The 18402-nt window shown below is 45.5% G+C and overlaps 1 protein-coding gene across 7 annotated transcripts in view; it reads left to right on the plus strand.

Annotated features, from left to right (window-relative positions):
• The window catches only part of GATAD2A (GATA zinc finger domain containing 2A), a 338480-nt gene that overhangs the window by 126205 nt on the left and 193873 nt on the right, over positions 1 to 18402 (plus strand). The window lies entirely within an intron of this gene.

Below are 18402 nucleotides of genomic sequence, written 5' to 3' on the forward strand. Positions count from 1 at the left end.
TTGTCTGGTCATTTTATTCTTCACATCACATTGGTCTCAGGCTCTGGTTTCTGTTTCCTTCTGTCTACTCTTAACTTACTTGCCAGGGTCTCCTGACCATTTCTTCTTTCTCCATGCTCACCATTCATCTTCCATCTCTGTGTATGTTTTTCCCCCATGTTCAGCAAGCATCTCCTTTGTCTCCTATACTTCACTTTCTAATATTTCCCCTGTGCCCATCTCCCTGCCTTCTTCATCTCACCATTCTATGATCCCCTCCTTGTGTGTACAGTATCACTCCTCTATATCCCTATGCCCCTCTGTCCAGCATATTTCTTTTGCGTTCTTATTCTTTCCCATGTCTAGCCATCTACTCTCTGTGTCCATGCAGATGCAGCATTCACTTTTTTGTCCCTGGGGACAGACAGCTTTGCTCTGGGGGGGAAGACAGAAGGGGCCATGGAGAGACAGGGAGAGGGAAAGGAGGCTGCTATGGGGGGAGGGGTGTGCTGGGGGAGAGACAGAAGGGGCTATGGAGAGATAGGGAGAGGGAAAAGGGGCTGCTTTGGGGGGGAGGTGTGCTGGGGACAGACAGCTTTGCTCTGGGGGGAAGACAGAAGGGGCCATGGAGAGACAGGGAGAGGGAAAGGAGGCTGCTATGGGGGGGAGGGGTGTGCTGGGGGAGAGACAGAAGGGGCTATGGAGAGATAGGGAGAGGGAAAGGGGGCTGCTTTGGGGGGAGGGGGGGAGACGAGACAGAAGGACACAGACAGAGGCCAAGGAGAGAGAGATAAAGAAACACAGACAGACAGATCTATTCGAGCACCTGTTAATGTAACGGGCTTAAAGACTAGTGATAACTATGTTAGCTTCAAAGGATCTGCTTATGTTTTTATGTTTGTAGCAGTCCCCTGAGAATCAAAGTTATATAAAGAGGAAGAGTCCCAGGTAATCTTCTTTCTGAGAGCAGATAGGGAATAATAATAATTATTATTATTTTTCTGTACCGCCATAGTCAGATGACTTCTAGGCGGTTCACATCGAAAGAAGGCTGGACATTCAGCGAATTACAAATGCATGAGGGGGAATGTTACAGAAGAAAAGAGTAGTAAGGGGAGGAAAAGTAAGGGGAGGGAAGTGAGAGGGGTTGCCTGAGAGATTGCTTCAGGTTTGTAGGGGGAAAACCGTGGTGATCGAAGGTCGGTCTGTTTAGGTGATGAATTTGTCAAACAGAGTGGTTTTGATTGAATTTCGGAATGTGTTGTAGGTCTGTCTGGTTTTATTTATGTAGTTTCCCAGCCAGGATTGTTGTTTGTTAACTTGGAACATGAAGGTTCTGTCAAGGAAGGATTTGTATTTGCAGCCAGTGATTTTAGGATAGGCGAAGATGTTTTTGTTTCTGTGCTTGTATAATGGGGGAAAAAGATAAATTGTAGGTTCCTTTATGAAGATAGTTTAAATTTTAAAAGAGCAAATTTATTAGCTGGTTTCCATAGTATATAATAAATCTTTTCCCCATAGTTTTAAACTTGAACTTTCTGCTAGAAATAGAAACTTAACTGTCACAACCTACAGCATTAATAATCTAGAACAGGGCCTAGCTCAGTCTTCTATAGTTAAGTGATGCAGGGCTCCACGTTAAGAGTCATTGCCCAGGAAAAGGATCTAGATGTCATTGTTGAGGATATGTTGAAACCCTCAGCTCAATGTGTGGTGGCAGCTAAGAAAGCAAATAGGAATTATCAGGAAAGGAATGGAATGCAAAAATGAAAATTTTATAATGCCCTTGTATTGCTCTATGGTGGTTCAGCCACACCTCAAATACTGTGTACAATTCTGGTCGCTGTATCTCAAAAAAAGATGTAGCAAAATTAGAAAAGGTACAGAGAAGGGCAATGAAAATGATAAAAGGGATGGGATGACTTCCCTATAAGGAAAGGCTAAAGTAGCTAGGACTCTTCATCTTGGAGAAGACAGCTCAGGGGTGATATGATAGAGGTCTATAAAATACTGAATGGAGTGGAAACGGTAGATGTGAATCACTTGTTTACTCTTTCCAAACATACTAGGACTAGGGGGTATGCGATAAAGCTACTAAGTAGTAGATTTGAAACAATCCGGAAAAAATATTTCTTCAGACAACATATAATTAAACTCTGGAATTTGTTGCCAGAGAATATGGTAAAATCAATTAGCTTAGCAAGTTTGGATAATTGGATATAAAAAAAAGGTTTGGATAATTTCCTAAAAAAGAAGTCCATAGACCATTATTGAGATGGCTTGTGGAAATCCACTGCTTTATTCCTAGGATAAGCAGCATTAAATTTGTTTTACTACTTGGGATCTAGCTAGATACTTGGGACCTGGGTTGGCCACTGTTGGAAACCTTGAGACCTGGGTTGGCCACTAGTTTCTGTGTTTAGGAGAGAGAACAGCTTTTAAACTAAAATGGGGAGGAAAGCCAACAAGTCGCTCAGAAGTGGACTTTTCAATGTGAAGTATCCTTGAGAGATACTACTGAAACGGGGCATTTAAGGAATCTCCATAGAGAGGTTTCAATATTAGTGAAAGAAAGCCAAGAGTGTTTGGATGCAGATTATACACTATCTACTATAATAAAACGCTAAGCGCGCATGTACACTCTTACCTCCATGATCCGTAGGTCCGTGGCCGGAAGGAGTGTGCATGCGTGCTTAGCTGTACCAGTGGCTGCCAGAGAAATTGAAAAGTGCTGGCCTCCCTTCTCTTCATCTCGCGCAGTCCTCCCTCCAGGAAATACGGCCCTACCAGCCGAAGTTTATTTTTAAGTTAACAGACGTGGTGGCGGCTCCTCTCAAGAGCCGCACCTGCATCGGAGAAGGCTTCCGTGAGAGGAGCCGCTGCGGCACCTTTCAACTTAAAATAAAGCAGACCAGACCGCGGGAAGGAAAGGGGGGGTGGCGGCGGCAAGGGACTAAGGGAGCAGGCCAGACCGTGGGAAGGGGGGTAGGGGGAAATGCTGCTGCTGCACAGGGACATGAAGGAGAAGGGAAATACTGCTGCTGTGGCTGCACAGGGAAGTGGGGTGGGGGAGGGAAATGCTGCTGCACAGGGAACTGGAGGGGGAGGGAATTATGCTGCAGCTGCTGCACAGGGAAGTGGGGGGGATGGAAATGCTGCTGCACAAGGAAGTGGGGTGGGGGAAATGCTGCTGCATAGGGAAATGGAGAGGGAGGGAATGCTGCTGTGGCTGCTGCTCAGGGAAGTGGGGGTGTGGGGGAAAGAAATGCTGCTGCTGCATAGGGGGCAGGGAGAGAGACAGGTAGAAAGAAAGACAGACAGCGGGAGGGAGACAAAGAAAGGAATAGACGCAGGGGCAGGGAGAAGACAGACAGACAAAGGGGGCCAGGGAGAGAGACAGACAGAACGAAAGACAGCGGGAGGGAGAGAGACAGAAAGAAAGACAGACAGATACACATATATTCTAGCACTTGTTAATGTAACGGGCTTAAAGACTAGTATAACTTAATATTTGTCCTGAGCAGTAAGTGTAATTTCCTAATTGCTCATGCCTAAAAAGTATAGAAAATATGTTTCCATAAAACTTTGCTTTTATGACCAAGATAATCAAATTTTGCAATTTACCCAAGTCATAAAAAGCAATATATGCATTGCAATTAACATGTATTTATATTGAAGTTATGCAAAGATGACCACAGATGTAGAAGCGAGTAGTTTTTTTTGAGATTTGCGATTTATATTGTAAGTCACTTTCAGGAATCAACCCCCAGATATAGTCTTCCATCATGTTCTCATCATATTATCCTTGATAGCAGCGTTCAAAGTCCATATTTCCTAGTGGAAGCGTTCACCTTGCTTTTCTAAGTATGCTCCCATGTTCTCTTGAATGTCTCCAGAGGAGTATCAAGGACATGGACTTTGAGAGACATCCTACAGCCCATTTTATTGTAATTCTTCACCAGATTCTCAACCAATTTCACAGAGTTTTAGGCCTTGTGATTGCCCAGGATGTCCTGAACCACAGCAACATAGCTGTTGCAAGCCGCTTTCTTCTTCCTAGTTAGCTTTTTGGGAAATTCCTTGCACTCCAAGATCTTCTTTATCAGTGATCTGTCAAAGACACCAGCTTTGACCTTTTGCCTCGGACAGATTAGAGAAGATGTCTGGAAGGTACTTGAAGGCTGCCACCTCCTTATCTAGAGCTCTGACAAATTGTTTCATTAGGCCCAATTTAGTGTGCAGTGATGGCATCGGCACCTTCCGGGAGTCCACTAGTGGTTCCCATTTGATGCTGTTTCTCCTCACAGAGAACTTTGTTCACTGTGGCCTGTCCTTCCTTTGGAAGTTTGCCTTTGTATTCCTGCTGTCCTAAAGGAGGAGATAGTAGGGAAACATGGTAAAATCACCTTGAAGACTCATTAGAAATACCAACATTTTGAAATATCTGCTGATCTCCCAGCCTTACTCATCACTTCAAGGCGCCTAATAAGTTATTGATGCTGTTGTAATCCTCTTTGAGGTGCACTGAGTGAGCCAGTGGAAGAGATAGGTATTTGTTCCTGTTATGGAGCAGTACGGGTTTGATGCTCCTAAATGAACTGTCAATGAAGAGATGCCACTCTTGAGTAACAGGAGACTTCCAAGCTCTACAGGGCAGGCCGATGGCTTACCAAGGGTTAGGTCGAAGCCAGAATTCCGCTCTTTGAGGTAGCCTGGCTCCCAAAGGAGCTTCTGTTCTTCCTAGCTCTGCTCTTGCACTGTCTTTTTCAGCACCATATTTCATTCAGGGTGCAAGGACAGGTCCCAGCAGCCTTTACAGATCTTTATGCAAATGAGCTCCACACACCACTTCTCAGGCTCCCTCTGCTGGCTTGTGACAGGAACTTCACCGTCACACAGATACATGCTTAAGTTTTCTGCTGAGCACCTGACCTCATAACAGTGAGATCACTGGAAACAAATCATTTTTTATTTATCTCTATCTGCTGGCAAGAGGGCATAATCCACTTGTTCAAAAAGGTGCGACTGACTAAAGGTAATACATTATTTTAACTTTTATGTGTATATTTCCCATGGTGTCGCGAGCTGCAGTTCCCCCATCCCTGGTCTAATCCAATGTATCCAAAATGATGAAATTACTAATTTTTAAGGAATATAGTATTCTGGAGATATAAAAGTATGAGGCAGTGAGATAAGAATTTCCTTATTGCCATGTATTGCACCAGTGTGCCACAACACTCTGGTGAGAAGGAGAGTTGCCCACGCCGTCTGCCTGCCTACAGGACGTGCCTCTCGCGGCGAGAGGCACGTCCTGTAGGCAGTCAGCTGGTACAGATGACTCTCTTCCTGACCGGCGTCTCTCCTCCTCTCCCTGCACCTCATGGATCCCTCCACCGGTGGGGTCGCAGCCAGATGGGCCTCCGCGCATGTGCGGATGTCGACACGATGATGTCACGCACACGCATGATGTAATTGCATCAACTTCTGGGTGCCTTCCAGCCAGGGCACTGGATTTAGTGTACCGCCGGCCGGAAAGTTTGCGACACTGCCATATTAAGACTGACCAAAAGATCCATCAAGCCCTGTATCCTTTTTCCAACAGTGACCAATCTAGGTCACAAGTACCTGGCAAGATGCCAAAAGAGTTAAACAGATTTTACAAGTTTATTCGACATTTTATGCTACTTATCCTGGAAATAAGTTGTGGATTTCCCCAATTCTAGCATAATAGATGTAGACAAGTGTAATGTATTTTATGTACTAAGGATAGGATCTTACAAACAATCTGAAATGTTACAGGTAACAGTAGAGTAACATGATCCAATTTCTTGACACTTAAAACCTCTGCATTTTGAACTAGATGAAGAAACTGCAGGTATTCTGTTGCTTCATTTCGTCTCTGTCTTCTGTTATCAAAGGCTGTGGGGTGGATTATGATGGACACATGTCATTGTGTTAAATAACTTGCTCCTCTGACAGTTAAGCTGGTAGCAACAGCAAGCTACAACTCACACAAACTGACTGGGGCAGTGCACATGATGGTGGTAAGGGTACTGTCCAGTAAGAACCTTGGAGGTTGGATGCAGGACAGCAGCCTTAGGTACAGTAGTTTGGTAGATTTTTGTGTTGCAGGGCCTGGTGCTGGGGCATTAGATGTGGAGCTGTAAGGAGGAACAATGCTATGCTGATATGGCTAGCAGCTGGTCAATATCCTTACAATGGGGACAGGAATAACTGGGCAAATTGGATGGAACAAATCATCATTTATCTGCCTTCATACTACCAAGCCATTAGAAGCTTTATGGACAATCTTTCTTACTGTGTTGTTGTAACATCTGCTGTTATCTACTATAAAGACCTGAAAGATCCATCCAGTCTGCCCAGCACTTTGCAGGGTGGTGTAGTAAGCTCTGTTGCTGTACTTAGTTTTCCCTAAAGTTATAAAAATAAAAAACCACATGGGAGGGTGGCACATTATTTTCTCTTAGGGGGAGGGAGGATTCTCTTCCTGACTAGCATCTCAATTATGTGCTCAAATGCAAGGCAGGCATTGAGACTATGCAGGAGACACATGTCAAATGATCTGATTATTTTTTCCACAGATAACATAGCATGTTTAGGGAGTCTATTTAGGAAGAGCCCATGTCTGAATCCCTTCAGGAGCCTGAGATAAATAGCTGTACCCATTAATGTCAGTACTGTAAACTGGCATTCTTGGCCAGCTGGGTGTTGTCTGCCTTTCCTGGGAAACTCATGCTAACTTGAAACCTGCTCCTCCTGTCTTAGTCTGACAATTTTGTCTTAAAGATGAATGCCCCCCTCCCCCCGCCTCCGTGCTTTAATTGTAGCTATTTAAAAAGCATATATTGTTGTATAGTGCTATTGTTTGTTCTCCAAGATTGTTAACATTTTGCAGTCCAGAAGGTGCCTGAAATGTTTGAACCGGTCTGTGATCCTTTTTCCTGACTAGACTACTGTGGAAATGCAGAGCAGAAAGGGTTAAGATCTGCCATTTTGTTATGTAACACCCTTAATGGACATATCTGTGAATGGCACCAAAATGGCAGGGCTTAACCCTTTGTGAGCTGCAAGTGTCTCCCAGCCAGGAACATCTCACAGGGAGGGGCTTCCTCTTCAGACTTACTGAGGGGAAGAAAGGGTGTGGCTTTTAATAGTGAGCATCACAGTTCATTCAGAGCAGCAAAGAAACCTATCTGAGTTCCTAAGACCTGTTTTTAAATGCTATTGCTATCATTGTTTAAACCCCTTGTAATAATTTTTTTACATCCCATCTCTAGAATAACTTTTCACACTCAGCCTAAGGAAGTGATAATGTGTGACCCATTTTTTGAGGGGGGGGGGGTGGCTGCTAAATTGTCAAACTGCAGAACCAGTGTCCCCCACAGGCTATACTGTATGTCTGCATCCAATTTTTTTTTTCAGCAGCCAGTTGCATTCTCCTAGCTAGTCATTGATTTCTACCCCTTTATTTGCTGCATACAAATTTTAAAGATCACTTCTGAAGTCAAAACTAGCCTTGAGATTCAGCATCCCTGAAATGAGAATGCATTTTGGAGGGGGTGGATCAGGGAGTTCTGGCTTTGATACACTATTATAAGCAGCCTGGTGTAGCCAGACGATATCTTGCTGTAGTGTAGGCTATTGGGTTATTAATCAGAGCCAGGTCTGTCTCCTGTGATCAAAAGCAGAAGAAATTTAAACTGGTAGAAAGGAAAAAGCAGTGAGCATTCTTGGCAAATACAAGGTTAAATATTTTATCATTTTGGGAAATGATGATTCCCATATCTCGTTATGGGTTGGATGTCCTCCCCCATTTCCTTTCCTGATGGCTGTCTGTAAAGGGGAACGTGCTCTCATTTTGAGGATCTTTTAGAGGGAAGAGGATGTTGAATTTACTATCTTTTTTTTTTAATTTGTAGCACAAGTTGAGTAGGTATTTCCTTAGCAACAGCAGCAGATGAATCCAGAGACCAATGGGATAGCACACATCTACCAGCGGGCGGAGATAGAGAAACTGATTAACAGATGGTCCTATTGGCTGGCACTCCTTCTGTATCTCCAGTATGCTCCATCTCCCAGCAGGTGATGGTTGCTATTCAAATAGCTCCTGTATTCTGACTGTGACTGGAACTTTATTTTCTCCTGTTGAGGTTTCTCTTCAGTGAGACTGCTATTCTATTTCTCCTGTTGAGGTTTCACTTCAGTGAGACAGGGATATCTGGCTGAACGGTGCCAGCTTTGGGGGTTACACCTTGGGCTCCCCCAGGTCCCTGCCTCACCCTCCCTCCAGTGAAAGAGGGCTACCAGGGTCTCTATTTTTTTCTTCTTTCCCTTAAAAAAAAAAGAGACCATTGTGCCTTATCAGGGGTGCTCTACCGGTGTCAGTCAGCCAGGTTGTGAGTATTCCTTTTTTACATTGCTTCTGCGGGTTATATATTTTCTAGTGGTGTTAGAGCTGTGTGCTTTCTTTTGAGGTTGTCTTAGACCTACGGGTTTTTGTTGTTGGTATTATGTTTTGTTCTGGGGAACCTGCAGCTGAGCAGTCGCGTGGTTCACTACCTAGATAATTTCTTCTCAACCGCTTCAGTGTTCTCCCCAGCGCTTTTCAGCCGGGTGCTCCGCCCAGCAAATTTACATTACCGCCCGGCTGTCATCTGCCGAATCATGCTGCCACCACTGCTTAACGCGCAGCCTGAAGAGCCGCTGAAAGACTCCCGCCGGACTTTAAACAGAACAAAACCCAGCAAGCGACTCGAACCCGGCTTCCCTCCGAAACCGGAAGTTACCATCGGGTGGGGGGGTAGGGAAGAGAAGCCGGCACAGACCATTAGAGCCCCGGAGCATGCGGGAGATAGGCCAGCCACGGAGGGAAGCTTACTTGCTCTTGCTTACTTCGGGCCTTTCTCGCTGCCGGGTCCTGCCTACTTTCTGTTTTTGCGAAGGCAGGACCTGGCAACGAGAAAGGCCCGAAGTAAGCAAGAGCAGCAAGTTGTAAGCTTCCCTCTGTTGCTGACCTTTGGGAAATAGGTCAGCGACGAAGGGAAACTTGCAACTTGCTTTGTCTGTAGCGAATCTGCCGGGTGTGTGAGACGGGGGGGGGGAATGGGAGGAGAAATGCTGCTGTACCCAATTAGAGGGGGGGGAAGAGAAATGATGATGCTGCTGTACCCAATAGGGGGAGGGGGAAGGGTCATGCTGCTGCACCCAATTAGGGTGAAGAGAAATGCTGCTTCTGCTGTACCAAATTGGGGGGAGAAAAGAGAAATGCTGATGATACTGCTGTAACCAATGGGGGGAGGGGAAGAGAAATGCTGCTGCACCCAATTGGGGAGAGAGAGGGAAGGAGGGAGAAGGAAGATCAGGAAAAGGAGGAAAGAGATGCAAAGACCATGGGAGGGAGGGAAAGGAGATACCATACCATGGAGTGGAAGAGAGAGAAGTCAGGGCATATGGGGGGGAAGCAGGGCCGGATTAAAGGATAGGCCCAGTAGGCACAGGCCTAGGGCCTGAAATGGTCAGGGGAGGCCCACCAGTGCTGTGCTTTGGGGCCTCACCCTTGCTGGATTCGCTAGCAGCAGCAGAAGCCTCATCATCATCCCGGGCGCCCCCCCCAAACCCGATCCGACCCTCCTATCTCTCCCTCCTTCCTTCATCAGTGACATGCCAGAGGGAATCACGGCAGGAGAAAGCCCTGAAGCAGCCTGCTTAGAGTAGAGCAGTGCTGTTTAGAGTCTCATGATAGGATGGAGGGAGAGATAGGAGGGTCGTGGGGGGGGGGAGGGGGAGAGTAGCAGTCTGCCCCGGGTGCTCGGCCTGGCGTCATGAACTTCTTCGGCTAGCAACAGCATTTACAATTCACTGTTGTTGCCAGCTTTAGGCCTTCCTCTCTGCAGGGTCCTGCCTACTTCTGTTTCTAAGAAGGCAGGACCCGAAAGAGAAGAAGGCCCGAAGCTGGCAACAGCAGCGAATTGTGAATGCTGCTGCCTGAAGAAGTTCATGACGCCAGGCCTTGGGTAACAGAAGGAGGAAAGGGAGCAGAGGGGGAGAGACTTGCTGCACCCAACTGGAGGGAGAAAGAAGATGAGGGAGGGAATGAAACGAGATGCCAGGGATTGGAGGGAAGGAGGAAAGTATGCCAGACCAAGGGAAAAGGAAGGGGGAAAGGAAGGAGAAGATGTCAGAGCATGGAGGGGGAGGGAGAGATGGAAGAAAAGGAAAGAAGTGAGATGCCAGAGAATCAGGGAAGGGAAGATACCAGACTGTGGGGTGTGAAGGAAAGAAAGGAGAAGAGAGAGTTGCCAAAGCATAGGGGACGGGGTGTTGACAGAGAGAAAAATGGAGAGGTGGCAGAGCTGAAATCAATCATGTACAAAGGAGAAGAGAAGGGGCATAGGATAGACAGTTTATTGAAGGAGCATAAAAAGAGGGAAGATGCCATATGGAACGGGGAGAGGGCGGACAGTGGATGGAAGGGGCTGATGCTGCATGGAAGACAGCGGACAGATGCTGGCTAGAAAGAAGAGTGAAGACAAGATAATTAAAGCAGAAATGACAAAAGGTAGAAAATTTTTTTTTTGTTGCTTTACTTAGAATTAAGTGGTATTGTATCTATTGATTAAAGTTTATAAATAGGAAATGGAAATAAGACAGTTTTTGGGGGGACTAAACCCCTTTCCTCAGGTCAGGACAGGATAACATAACAGCAGGGGTGCCCAAATGGTCGAGCGCGATCGACCAGTAGATCGCAAAGGCAATGTGAGTCGATCGCGTTGCCTTGCCAATCTTTTTCTTCCTGCCTCCCTGAGCCAGGCCAGGCGTGTACAAGCGCCGGACTCACAAGATTTCACCTCAGACGTCAATTCTGACGTCAGAGAGGAAGTTCTGGGCCAGCCAGTCGCTGCCTGGCTGGCCTGGAACTTCCTCTCCGACGTAAGAATTGACATCAGAGATGAAGTCTTGTGAGTCCAGCGCTTGTACATTCCTGTTTCCTAGCAACAGTAGCAGATGAATCCAGAGACCAATGGGATAGCCCACATCTACCAGCAGGCGGAGATAGAGAAACTGATTTAACAGGTGGTCCTATTGGCTGGCACTCCTCCTGTTTATCCAGTATTCTCTATCTCCCAGCAGGAAAAGGTCGCTATTCAACTAGCTCCTGAATTCTGGCTGTGACTGGAACTTTATTTTCTCCTGTTGAGGTTTCTCTTCAGTGAGACTGCCATTCTGTTCCTCCTGTTGAGATTTCTCTTCAGTGAGCTGGCAATGCTATTTCTCCTGTTGAGATTTTCTCTTCAGTGAGACAGGGGTGTCTGGCTGAACGGTGCTGGCTTTAGGGGTTACACCTGGGCCCCCCCAGGTCCCTGCCTCACCCTCCCTCCATTGCTAGAGGGTCTGACTGGGTCTCAATTTTTTTCTTCTTTCCCTTCTCTGTAAAAAAAAAAAAAAAAAAAAGAGAGACCACAGTTGCTACATTCTGCCATGCTTTTGCTGCAAACTGGCTTCAACCGGCCCTAACAACAAGCTTATGACTATGTCTGGCTTTTACGGTTGTTTGAACTTCAGGTTCTGTTTGGGAGTCTTAGTACTGTGGGTTCGGTCATCGTACATTTAAGATATGGATATTTTATTGAGGCTAAGTTTTATGACTAGAAATCCGTGGAGGGAGCCGGGACTTCCCGCCCTTTGCATGCATGCGCTTGGTTTCCTTGTTGGTTACAGCGCGACAGTAGCGGTGCGATTTCATGCTCGTACTTGTTCTCATTGTTGGGTTTCAGTGCAGCAGTAGTCCTGTTTATTCTGAGGCACTCTTTCATCGGTGTTTGTCACGGCCATGTGCAGCTGATTGTTTATAGCAGCATGAGATGGGACATGTTTTTTCCGGCGCTGTGGGCCCTTCTTCTGGTTATTCCCTGAGTCTGATTTTATTTCTATGCAAGCCGTGGCAGGGTAAATTTTGCGGGGCTTGAATCCAACTATGTTTCTAGGAGCGTTGATGCAGCGGCCACGTGTCAATGAGAATCAGGCGTGCGCTTGGGTGTCCGGCGATGGCGGGAGAGCTGCAGCGTTCCGGTAGTTTGTTTCCAGCTGACTTTGGTCAGGGTATGCCGGGGCTTCTCTCCTTTCCGGTTCAGACAAGTTGTATGTGTTTCACCAGCTTTGGGACAAGCTTGGGCAGGTCTGTGTTCCTGCTGTACTCCCTTGAAGGAAGCTGCTTGTTTAATCGGACTCTGGGGTTAGCACTCAAGGGGTTTACCAGAGAGACTCTGATCTGTGCTAGGTCACCCAGTCTCGGTTTGTCTCCGGACTGGGGTGACTTACGGCAACTCACGGCACGGTGAGATCAGCAGTAAGATAGTGCCCTGTATTTCACACAGGTATCTCATTGTCTCTCTTGGGGTCCCTGCAGATTGAGCCTTTGTCTGTTGGTAACTGTCCTTATTTGGGCCTCTGTGCTGAGCTGCATGTGTCTAGTAGTGGCACAGGATATATATGCCTAAAGGTAATACAAACAGTTTCCAAGTTCGGGCTGCCCTATGGGCATAATGACACTGCGCATCTTCCTGCGGCCAGGACTCTCTTTTTCTATTTTTGAGGGGGCCTGGACTTCAGATTTCCATGCTTATCACGCTGGTTTCTCCTGTCACCATTTTCTCATGGCACATGCTAGACGGGCCTCCCGACCAGACAGGAAGGGCTGTACAGCTCCTTTTAACCAGGAGCCAGTTACCAATTCTATCAAACCCACGGAGGATCACGCGCTATGTGGCTGTTAGCCTCATCCCTGAAGCTCTCATTAGCGATGTGAGCTTTGTCTGATACCTGTAAGGATGCTGTTGTTTTCCACGGGGCGGTAGATGCAGCATCTTGATTGAGTCTAGTACGTATTCACTTTAAAGGACATACGTATTTCGCTCATGTTGCATGGGGTTAGTACTGTTTTCATGTTCGATCACGTCTCACCGCTCCTTTCCAAGCTTCATTGGCTCCCGATAACTTCCAGAGTTCACTTCAAATGCATCTGCCTAACTTTCAAGATCCTCCACGGCATCCTTCCTCCATTAATTCCAGTTTCTTGGAATTCCCCAAATCTTAATACCACCAGACCTACTCAAAAATCGAAATTATCCTTCCCCTCATTAAAAGGCATTTCCCACCCAGGAAAACTGGGGTCTTCCCTCTCCTTCAGATTCATCGAGCTCTGGAACAACCTTTCCTCCCCCCTTCGAAACCTGAGTGCTCTCCAACCCTTCCATAAACAGTTGAAAACCTGGCTTTTCTGTAAAACCTAACACTCCCCCCTCCTCTGACATCCTAGCCCTCTAACATTCTCTTCTCCTCTGATCTTCTTCTAGCCCTTCCTTGGAGTTCCTTCCTCATTACAAATCCTGTCAACCATGCCGAGCTCCACAACTATGGAGATGGTGCGGTATACAAACCCAAGGTTTAGTTTAGTATATTCCTCTTTACATTGTGAAACTTGATTTTTCCTAGGAGAATCTTCTTGCAGATCCTACAGTCTCATCCTGCCATTCCCTGACCTTCTGCACTTCATTCTGAGGGGATCTTGACTTCTTCCAATGACTCTTCAGGCTTTCTCATGAGGGAAAAGACGGTATAATATCAGGTCAGGGGGCTGTGAAGATTTTTCAGGATGCTTGCATCTTTGCATACTCCTCAGGTTTCCAGTTCATTTTTGGAGTCTCTATGTTTTGTGTTTCCCTTTTCAGTGTTACTGGTCCTCAGGACAGTTCTTGTAGTTCTTCGGGAACTAAGGGTCGTTGTTCCACTTACTGCATGGTGCCCGAGACGGGGGCATTGGACAGGCTGGATCCCATTCTGCTGAATTAGTTTCTCGGGGTTACACATTTCTGCAGACAACCTGGGAGTATATTTACATTTTCTCTATGGACTCCGAATCGGCACTTGGTTTGCCTGCCTCTCTTGGAGCAGCGCTTTTGGTTTTGGCACATGCCATTTCGCCTACCCAAGGCTTCACAAACGTTTTAGGTGATGTGGGCGGTGGTACCGTTTTGGCGCTACCAGGCGATTCATTTAATTTCTTCTTGACTGCCTGCTTGATTCGGACGACTTCCAGTCGGGCCATTTGACTGACAGAAAAGGGTGGTATCTTTTCCTCAGTTCTTTACACGTGCATCTTCGAATTTGCTCAGCGCTCTTTTCTCCTGTACTATTTATAGGTATTGGGGTGATGTTTTTATTCATAAAGGAGAGACGTGTTTCTTTCCGGAGACTTGGGCATGGGGTCTCAGTCTCAGATTGGTATTCTTCTTCCCTTATCATGACCAAGAGTATGGGATTCTGTACAGTTTCTGGGATCCATATTGCTGACTCCACTGGAACTTCGGCTTGCTTTCCCCTTCTTACGCTACAGCAGTCGCTTTTGTTCCGGTGGTTCCCGGTATCTCAGGGCTCCAACTATTTGGTATGCTCCTCCTGCATCGCTCTGTATGATTTGGTGGTTCAGCGCGATTTCTCTTTTCAAGGCATGCATCGGTCTTTGCTGGACTAGCTCATGACCACCGACCATCCCAGGCTGTCGGGTTGGGGGGCTCGGTGGCTTCCATCTTCAGCTCCAGGAGTCTGGTCTTCAGAGGCGACTCAGTACTTGTTCATTCTTCTACTCTTGAGCAGGGTCAGGCTACCTTTCTGGAGCTTCAGATCATTCTTCCGGATTGCCGCTAAGGGTCCTTTTGGTCAATATTAGGATGGGGGTATTTCTCTACAGCTTGGGCAGTAGGTGTTGTACTTAGTTGGCAGGCGAAGTTGTTCTGCTTCAATGGGTGGACTCTCATCTTTGTCTTCTGTTGGCAGATCCTTTTATGGATCAGGATAAGAGTTTGGATAGACTTTCTCTCCGCGGAATCTGAGCATGGCCCATTTCTTGTATGTTACAGTGTACAGCACTGTGTACGCTCTGGAAAGTGTGCATGTTGATAATAGTGTTATCTTCTGCATCCTGGATATTGAGATTTGTGGCTCAGGCGTTCTAGCTCTTTTTATGGACATGAGATCTCCTTGACCTAGACCTCATGGCCTCGTCGCTCAATTCTAAACTTCCTAGCTTCTTCGGCAGGCCCAGGGAGTGGGAGTTAGAGGGGGTAGCTGCATGGCTCCTTTCTCGCCTCTGCCTTCTCTTTTTCAGTGTTTTCTGCTGGTTGATGATGGCTTGGATTTGCCATCTCGAGCTCGCTTTCCGGGCACAGTATTTGTAGAATCTCTGGATTGGTGGCGCCATCCTTACTATGCGGATTTGATGAGTCTTTCGACAGCCGGACTAAGAAGTTTTCTGGTATCTCTGGCTTTGCTCGCCTAGGGTCCGATCAACATGGATATTTGTACTACTTTAGTATTACGACCTAGTTTTTTGAAAAATCTTGGCTGACGTGTAAGTGTTATGCGAAGCAGGTTGTTTCTTCTCTTATCCAGGTGCTATGGACGTCTTCTCCTGTGATCTCTGCTTCCTTTTGGAGGTTTTTCCTTTCTTGGGTGCTTCTTAACGTTTGACCCACTCCAGAGTTCCTTTTTGGCACAAGTGTATTGCCGAGGGCTTAGCGTTCAATTCCCTTCAGCTTCTAGTGCCATTCTTGGCTTGTTACAAGGGCTAGGTATATTGCTCTTCGCTTACTTCTCAGCTTCATGTAGTTCATTTCCTAAACAGAGTACGGTATATTCATGCGCCTCTTAGAAAGCCCGGTTTGGAGTACAATCTTCATGTACTTCTTCTCAGTTTACCGAAGGCTTCATTTGATCCTTGTCTTTTGGGACTCTAAAGGGCTGTGCCGTTGAACATGGGGTTTCTTGTAGCCATGGCTTCAGCTCTGCAGTTTTCTATGTTGCAGGCCTTGTTCAACGGGGATTCCTATTTCTGATTTCCAAAATATGGGGTATCAGTTCGGATGGTACCACTATTTCTTTCTAGGGGGGTGTCATCCTTTCTTTTATGTCATGCTCGCTTTTCTTTCCTTCTTCCTGGGAGGAGAAATAGGGAGCAGTGCTTTTATTCGCTGTATTTTTTGATACGTACGTAGCATTCTTCGTGAGCTCGGTTTCTAACGACTTTTAGTTGTTTATATCTCCTTTTTGTATTCTCCAAGGGACGCCTCAAAAGTATGGCGGCGTCCGAAGCCTCCATCGCTCGATGGGTCCAGGAGGACATTCTTTATGCTTGTTTGCTGGCAGGGAAGTGGTTGGCGAAAGAACTTCATGACCATTCCACCGGAGCGATGGCTACTTCTTGTGCTCGGCCCAGAGGTTTTTTTCCTTGGAGGAGATTTGTCTCGCGGCTAATTGGTCTTCCGAGAGTGCTTTCTCTCCGCATTTCTGCTTGGATGTGGGGGCGCATGCGGTAGGGGCGTTTTGTGCTTCGTTTGTTGCAGAGGCGGCGTTTGCTTCCTACCCTGATTGAGGATTGCTTTGCTACATCCCATTGGTCTCTGGATTCATCTGCTGCTATTGCTAGGGAAGGAAAAATTATGTTCTTACCTGTTAATTTTCTTTCCCTTAGACGCAGCAGATGAATCCAGAGCCCCACCCTTTCTGGATATTGTGTCTCGGTTTTTTCTTTTGCAACTTTCGCAGTTTGTTATTATGGCAGGTTGTTTTCTGTATTATTGCATTTTGAGATTTGTTATGGGAACGTTTTTTACATGCTATGCCTATTGATGGTTATGGATGCTTGGGCAAGGAGCTATACTGGATAAACAGGAGGAGTTTTAATACCTCTGAACTTTTAACTTTGATTGCCGATTTATCACTATCGCCTCTCATCCATACGCCTACTCATTCTGCAGGAAATACTCTAGATATGATTCTATGCCCAACCACTCTGACCTATCTTTTCTATAATTTTGATTTCATTTCTGTACCATGGTCAGATCATACTCTGATTATCTGGCAATTAAATACTCCAACTCATTCAAATCTTATCCAACAAACAAATAATCCTCCTTTCACCCGTAACTTAAATAATATAACTCTCCCCGCTATTCAATCTTCCTTTGACCTAAATCTCAAAGATTTCTCTTCCCTTTCCGTCACTGAACAATTCTCTAGTTGGGAAACGGCTACGAAAGCCCTATTAGACTCGCTAGCACCTAAATCTGTTAAACAAAATAAACCCACTCTTAACCATTCCTCAAAGAAACACCAACCCTGGTTTAATGAAAATTTGATTCTCCTTCGTCGACAGGTCCGTTCAGCTGAAAACAAATGGCGTAAAACACTCTATAATAGCCACCTCCTTTCTTATAAAGAAAAAGCGTTTCTCTACAAAAAAACCATTCAACAGACAAAAAAAGGCTATTATTCAAAACTTATCTCTACCACTAGTAACTCATCCACTCTCTTTAATATTGCTCAGTCTCTTTCAAAATACTCTAAAAAAAACCTTACCCTTCCCGCTTCAACTTTACCATCTGCCGATGAACTTTCTCAATTCTTTGACACCAAAGTCAGTACTATTCGAACTCACCTCGGACCTTCAATTCCTACATTTTCAGCCCCAACTAATAATGACTTAACTTTCCTATCTCTCAGTTCTTTCTCTAATTTCAAAGTACCTTCACTAGCTCAACTATTCACCATTTTACAATCTATAAATTCCCCCAACAATATTACCGAAAGTGTTCCCCCTCTACTTCTTAAAAAATTATTTTCCTTTTTTGGTCCTTATTTAAGGGAAATGATTTCCAAGTCTTTTTCTGATTGCTATGTTCCTACTGTATGGAAAACAGCTCTAGTTTTCCCAAAACTTAAACAATACAACACTGATCCCTCTTTACCTAGCAACTACCGTCCTATTGCCAATTTGCCTTTAATTTCTAAACTCACTGAAAAAATTATTCATTCTCAATTGTCAGAATTCCTTGATCAAACACATGCCCTACATCCTTATCAAACCGGCTTTCGAACTTCACATTCCACTGAATTATCATTACTCGGCCTTATTACAACTATACAATATTTTCACGATCATCTAAAATCTGTTATATTAATTTCTCTTGACTTATCTGCAGCATTTGACACCATAGACCATTCTTTACTTTTATCTAGACTAACAGATTGTAATATCACAGGTCACGCTCTCAACTGGTTTATATCCTATTTTCATGAACGTTACTCTAAAGTTCATATAAAAAACCAAACTTCTTTTTCGGTAACCCAAACTTTTGGAGTGCCTCAGTGCTCTATTTTATCCCCGCTATTATTCAATATCTTTCTATCCCTTCTTCTTTCTCTTGCCCAATCATTAGGATTCTCAATTTTCGCTTATGCTGATGATATACAGCTGCTTTACCCGATCAATACTTCTAACCCCTCAGATATTAACGATCTAAACTCTAAATTAGATACTATAAGTGATTGGCTCTTTTCAAATAAACT

The sequence above is a fragment of the Geotrypetes seraphini genome, chromosome 8, assembly GCF_902459505.1.
Source record: "Geotrypetes seraphini chromosome 8, aGeoSer1.1, whole genome shotgun sequence".
NCBI lineage: Eukaryota > Metazoa > Chordata > Amphibia > Gymnophiona > Dermophiidae > Geotrypetes > Geotrypetes seraphini.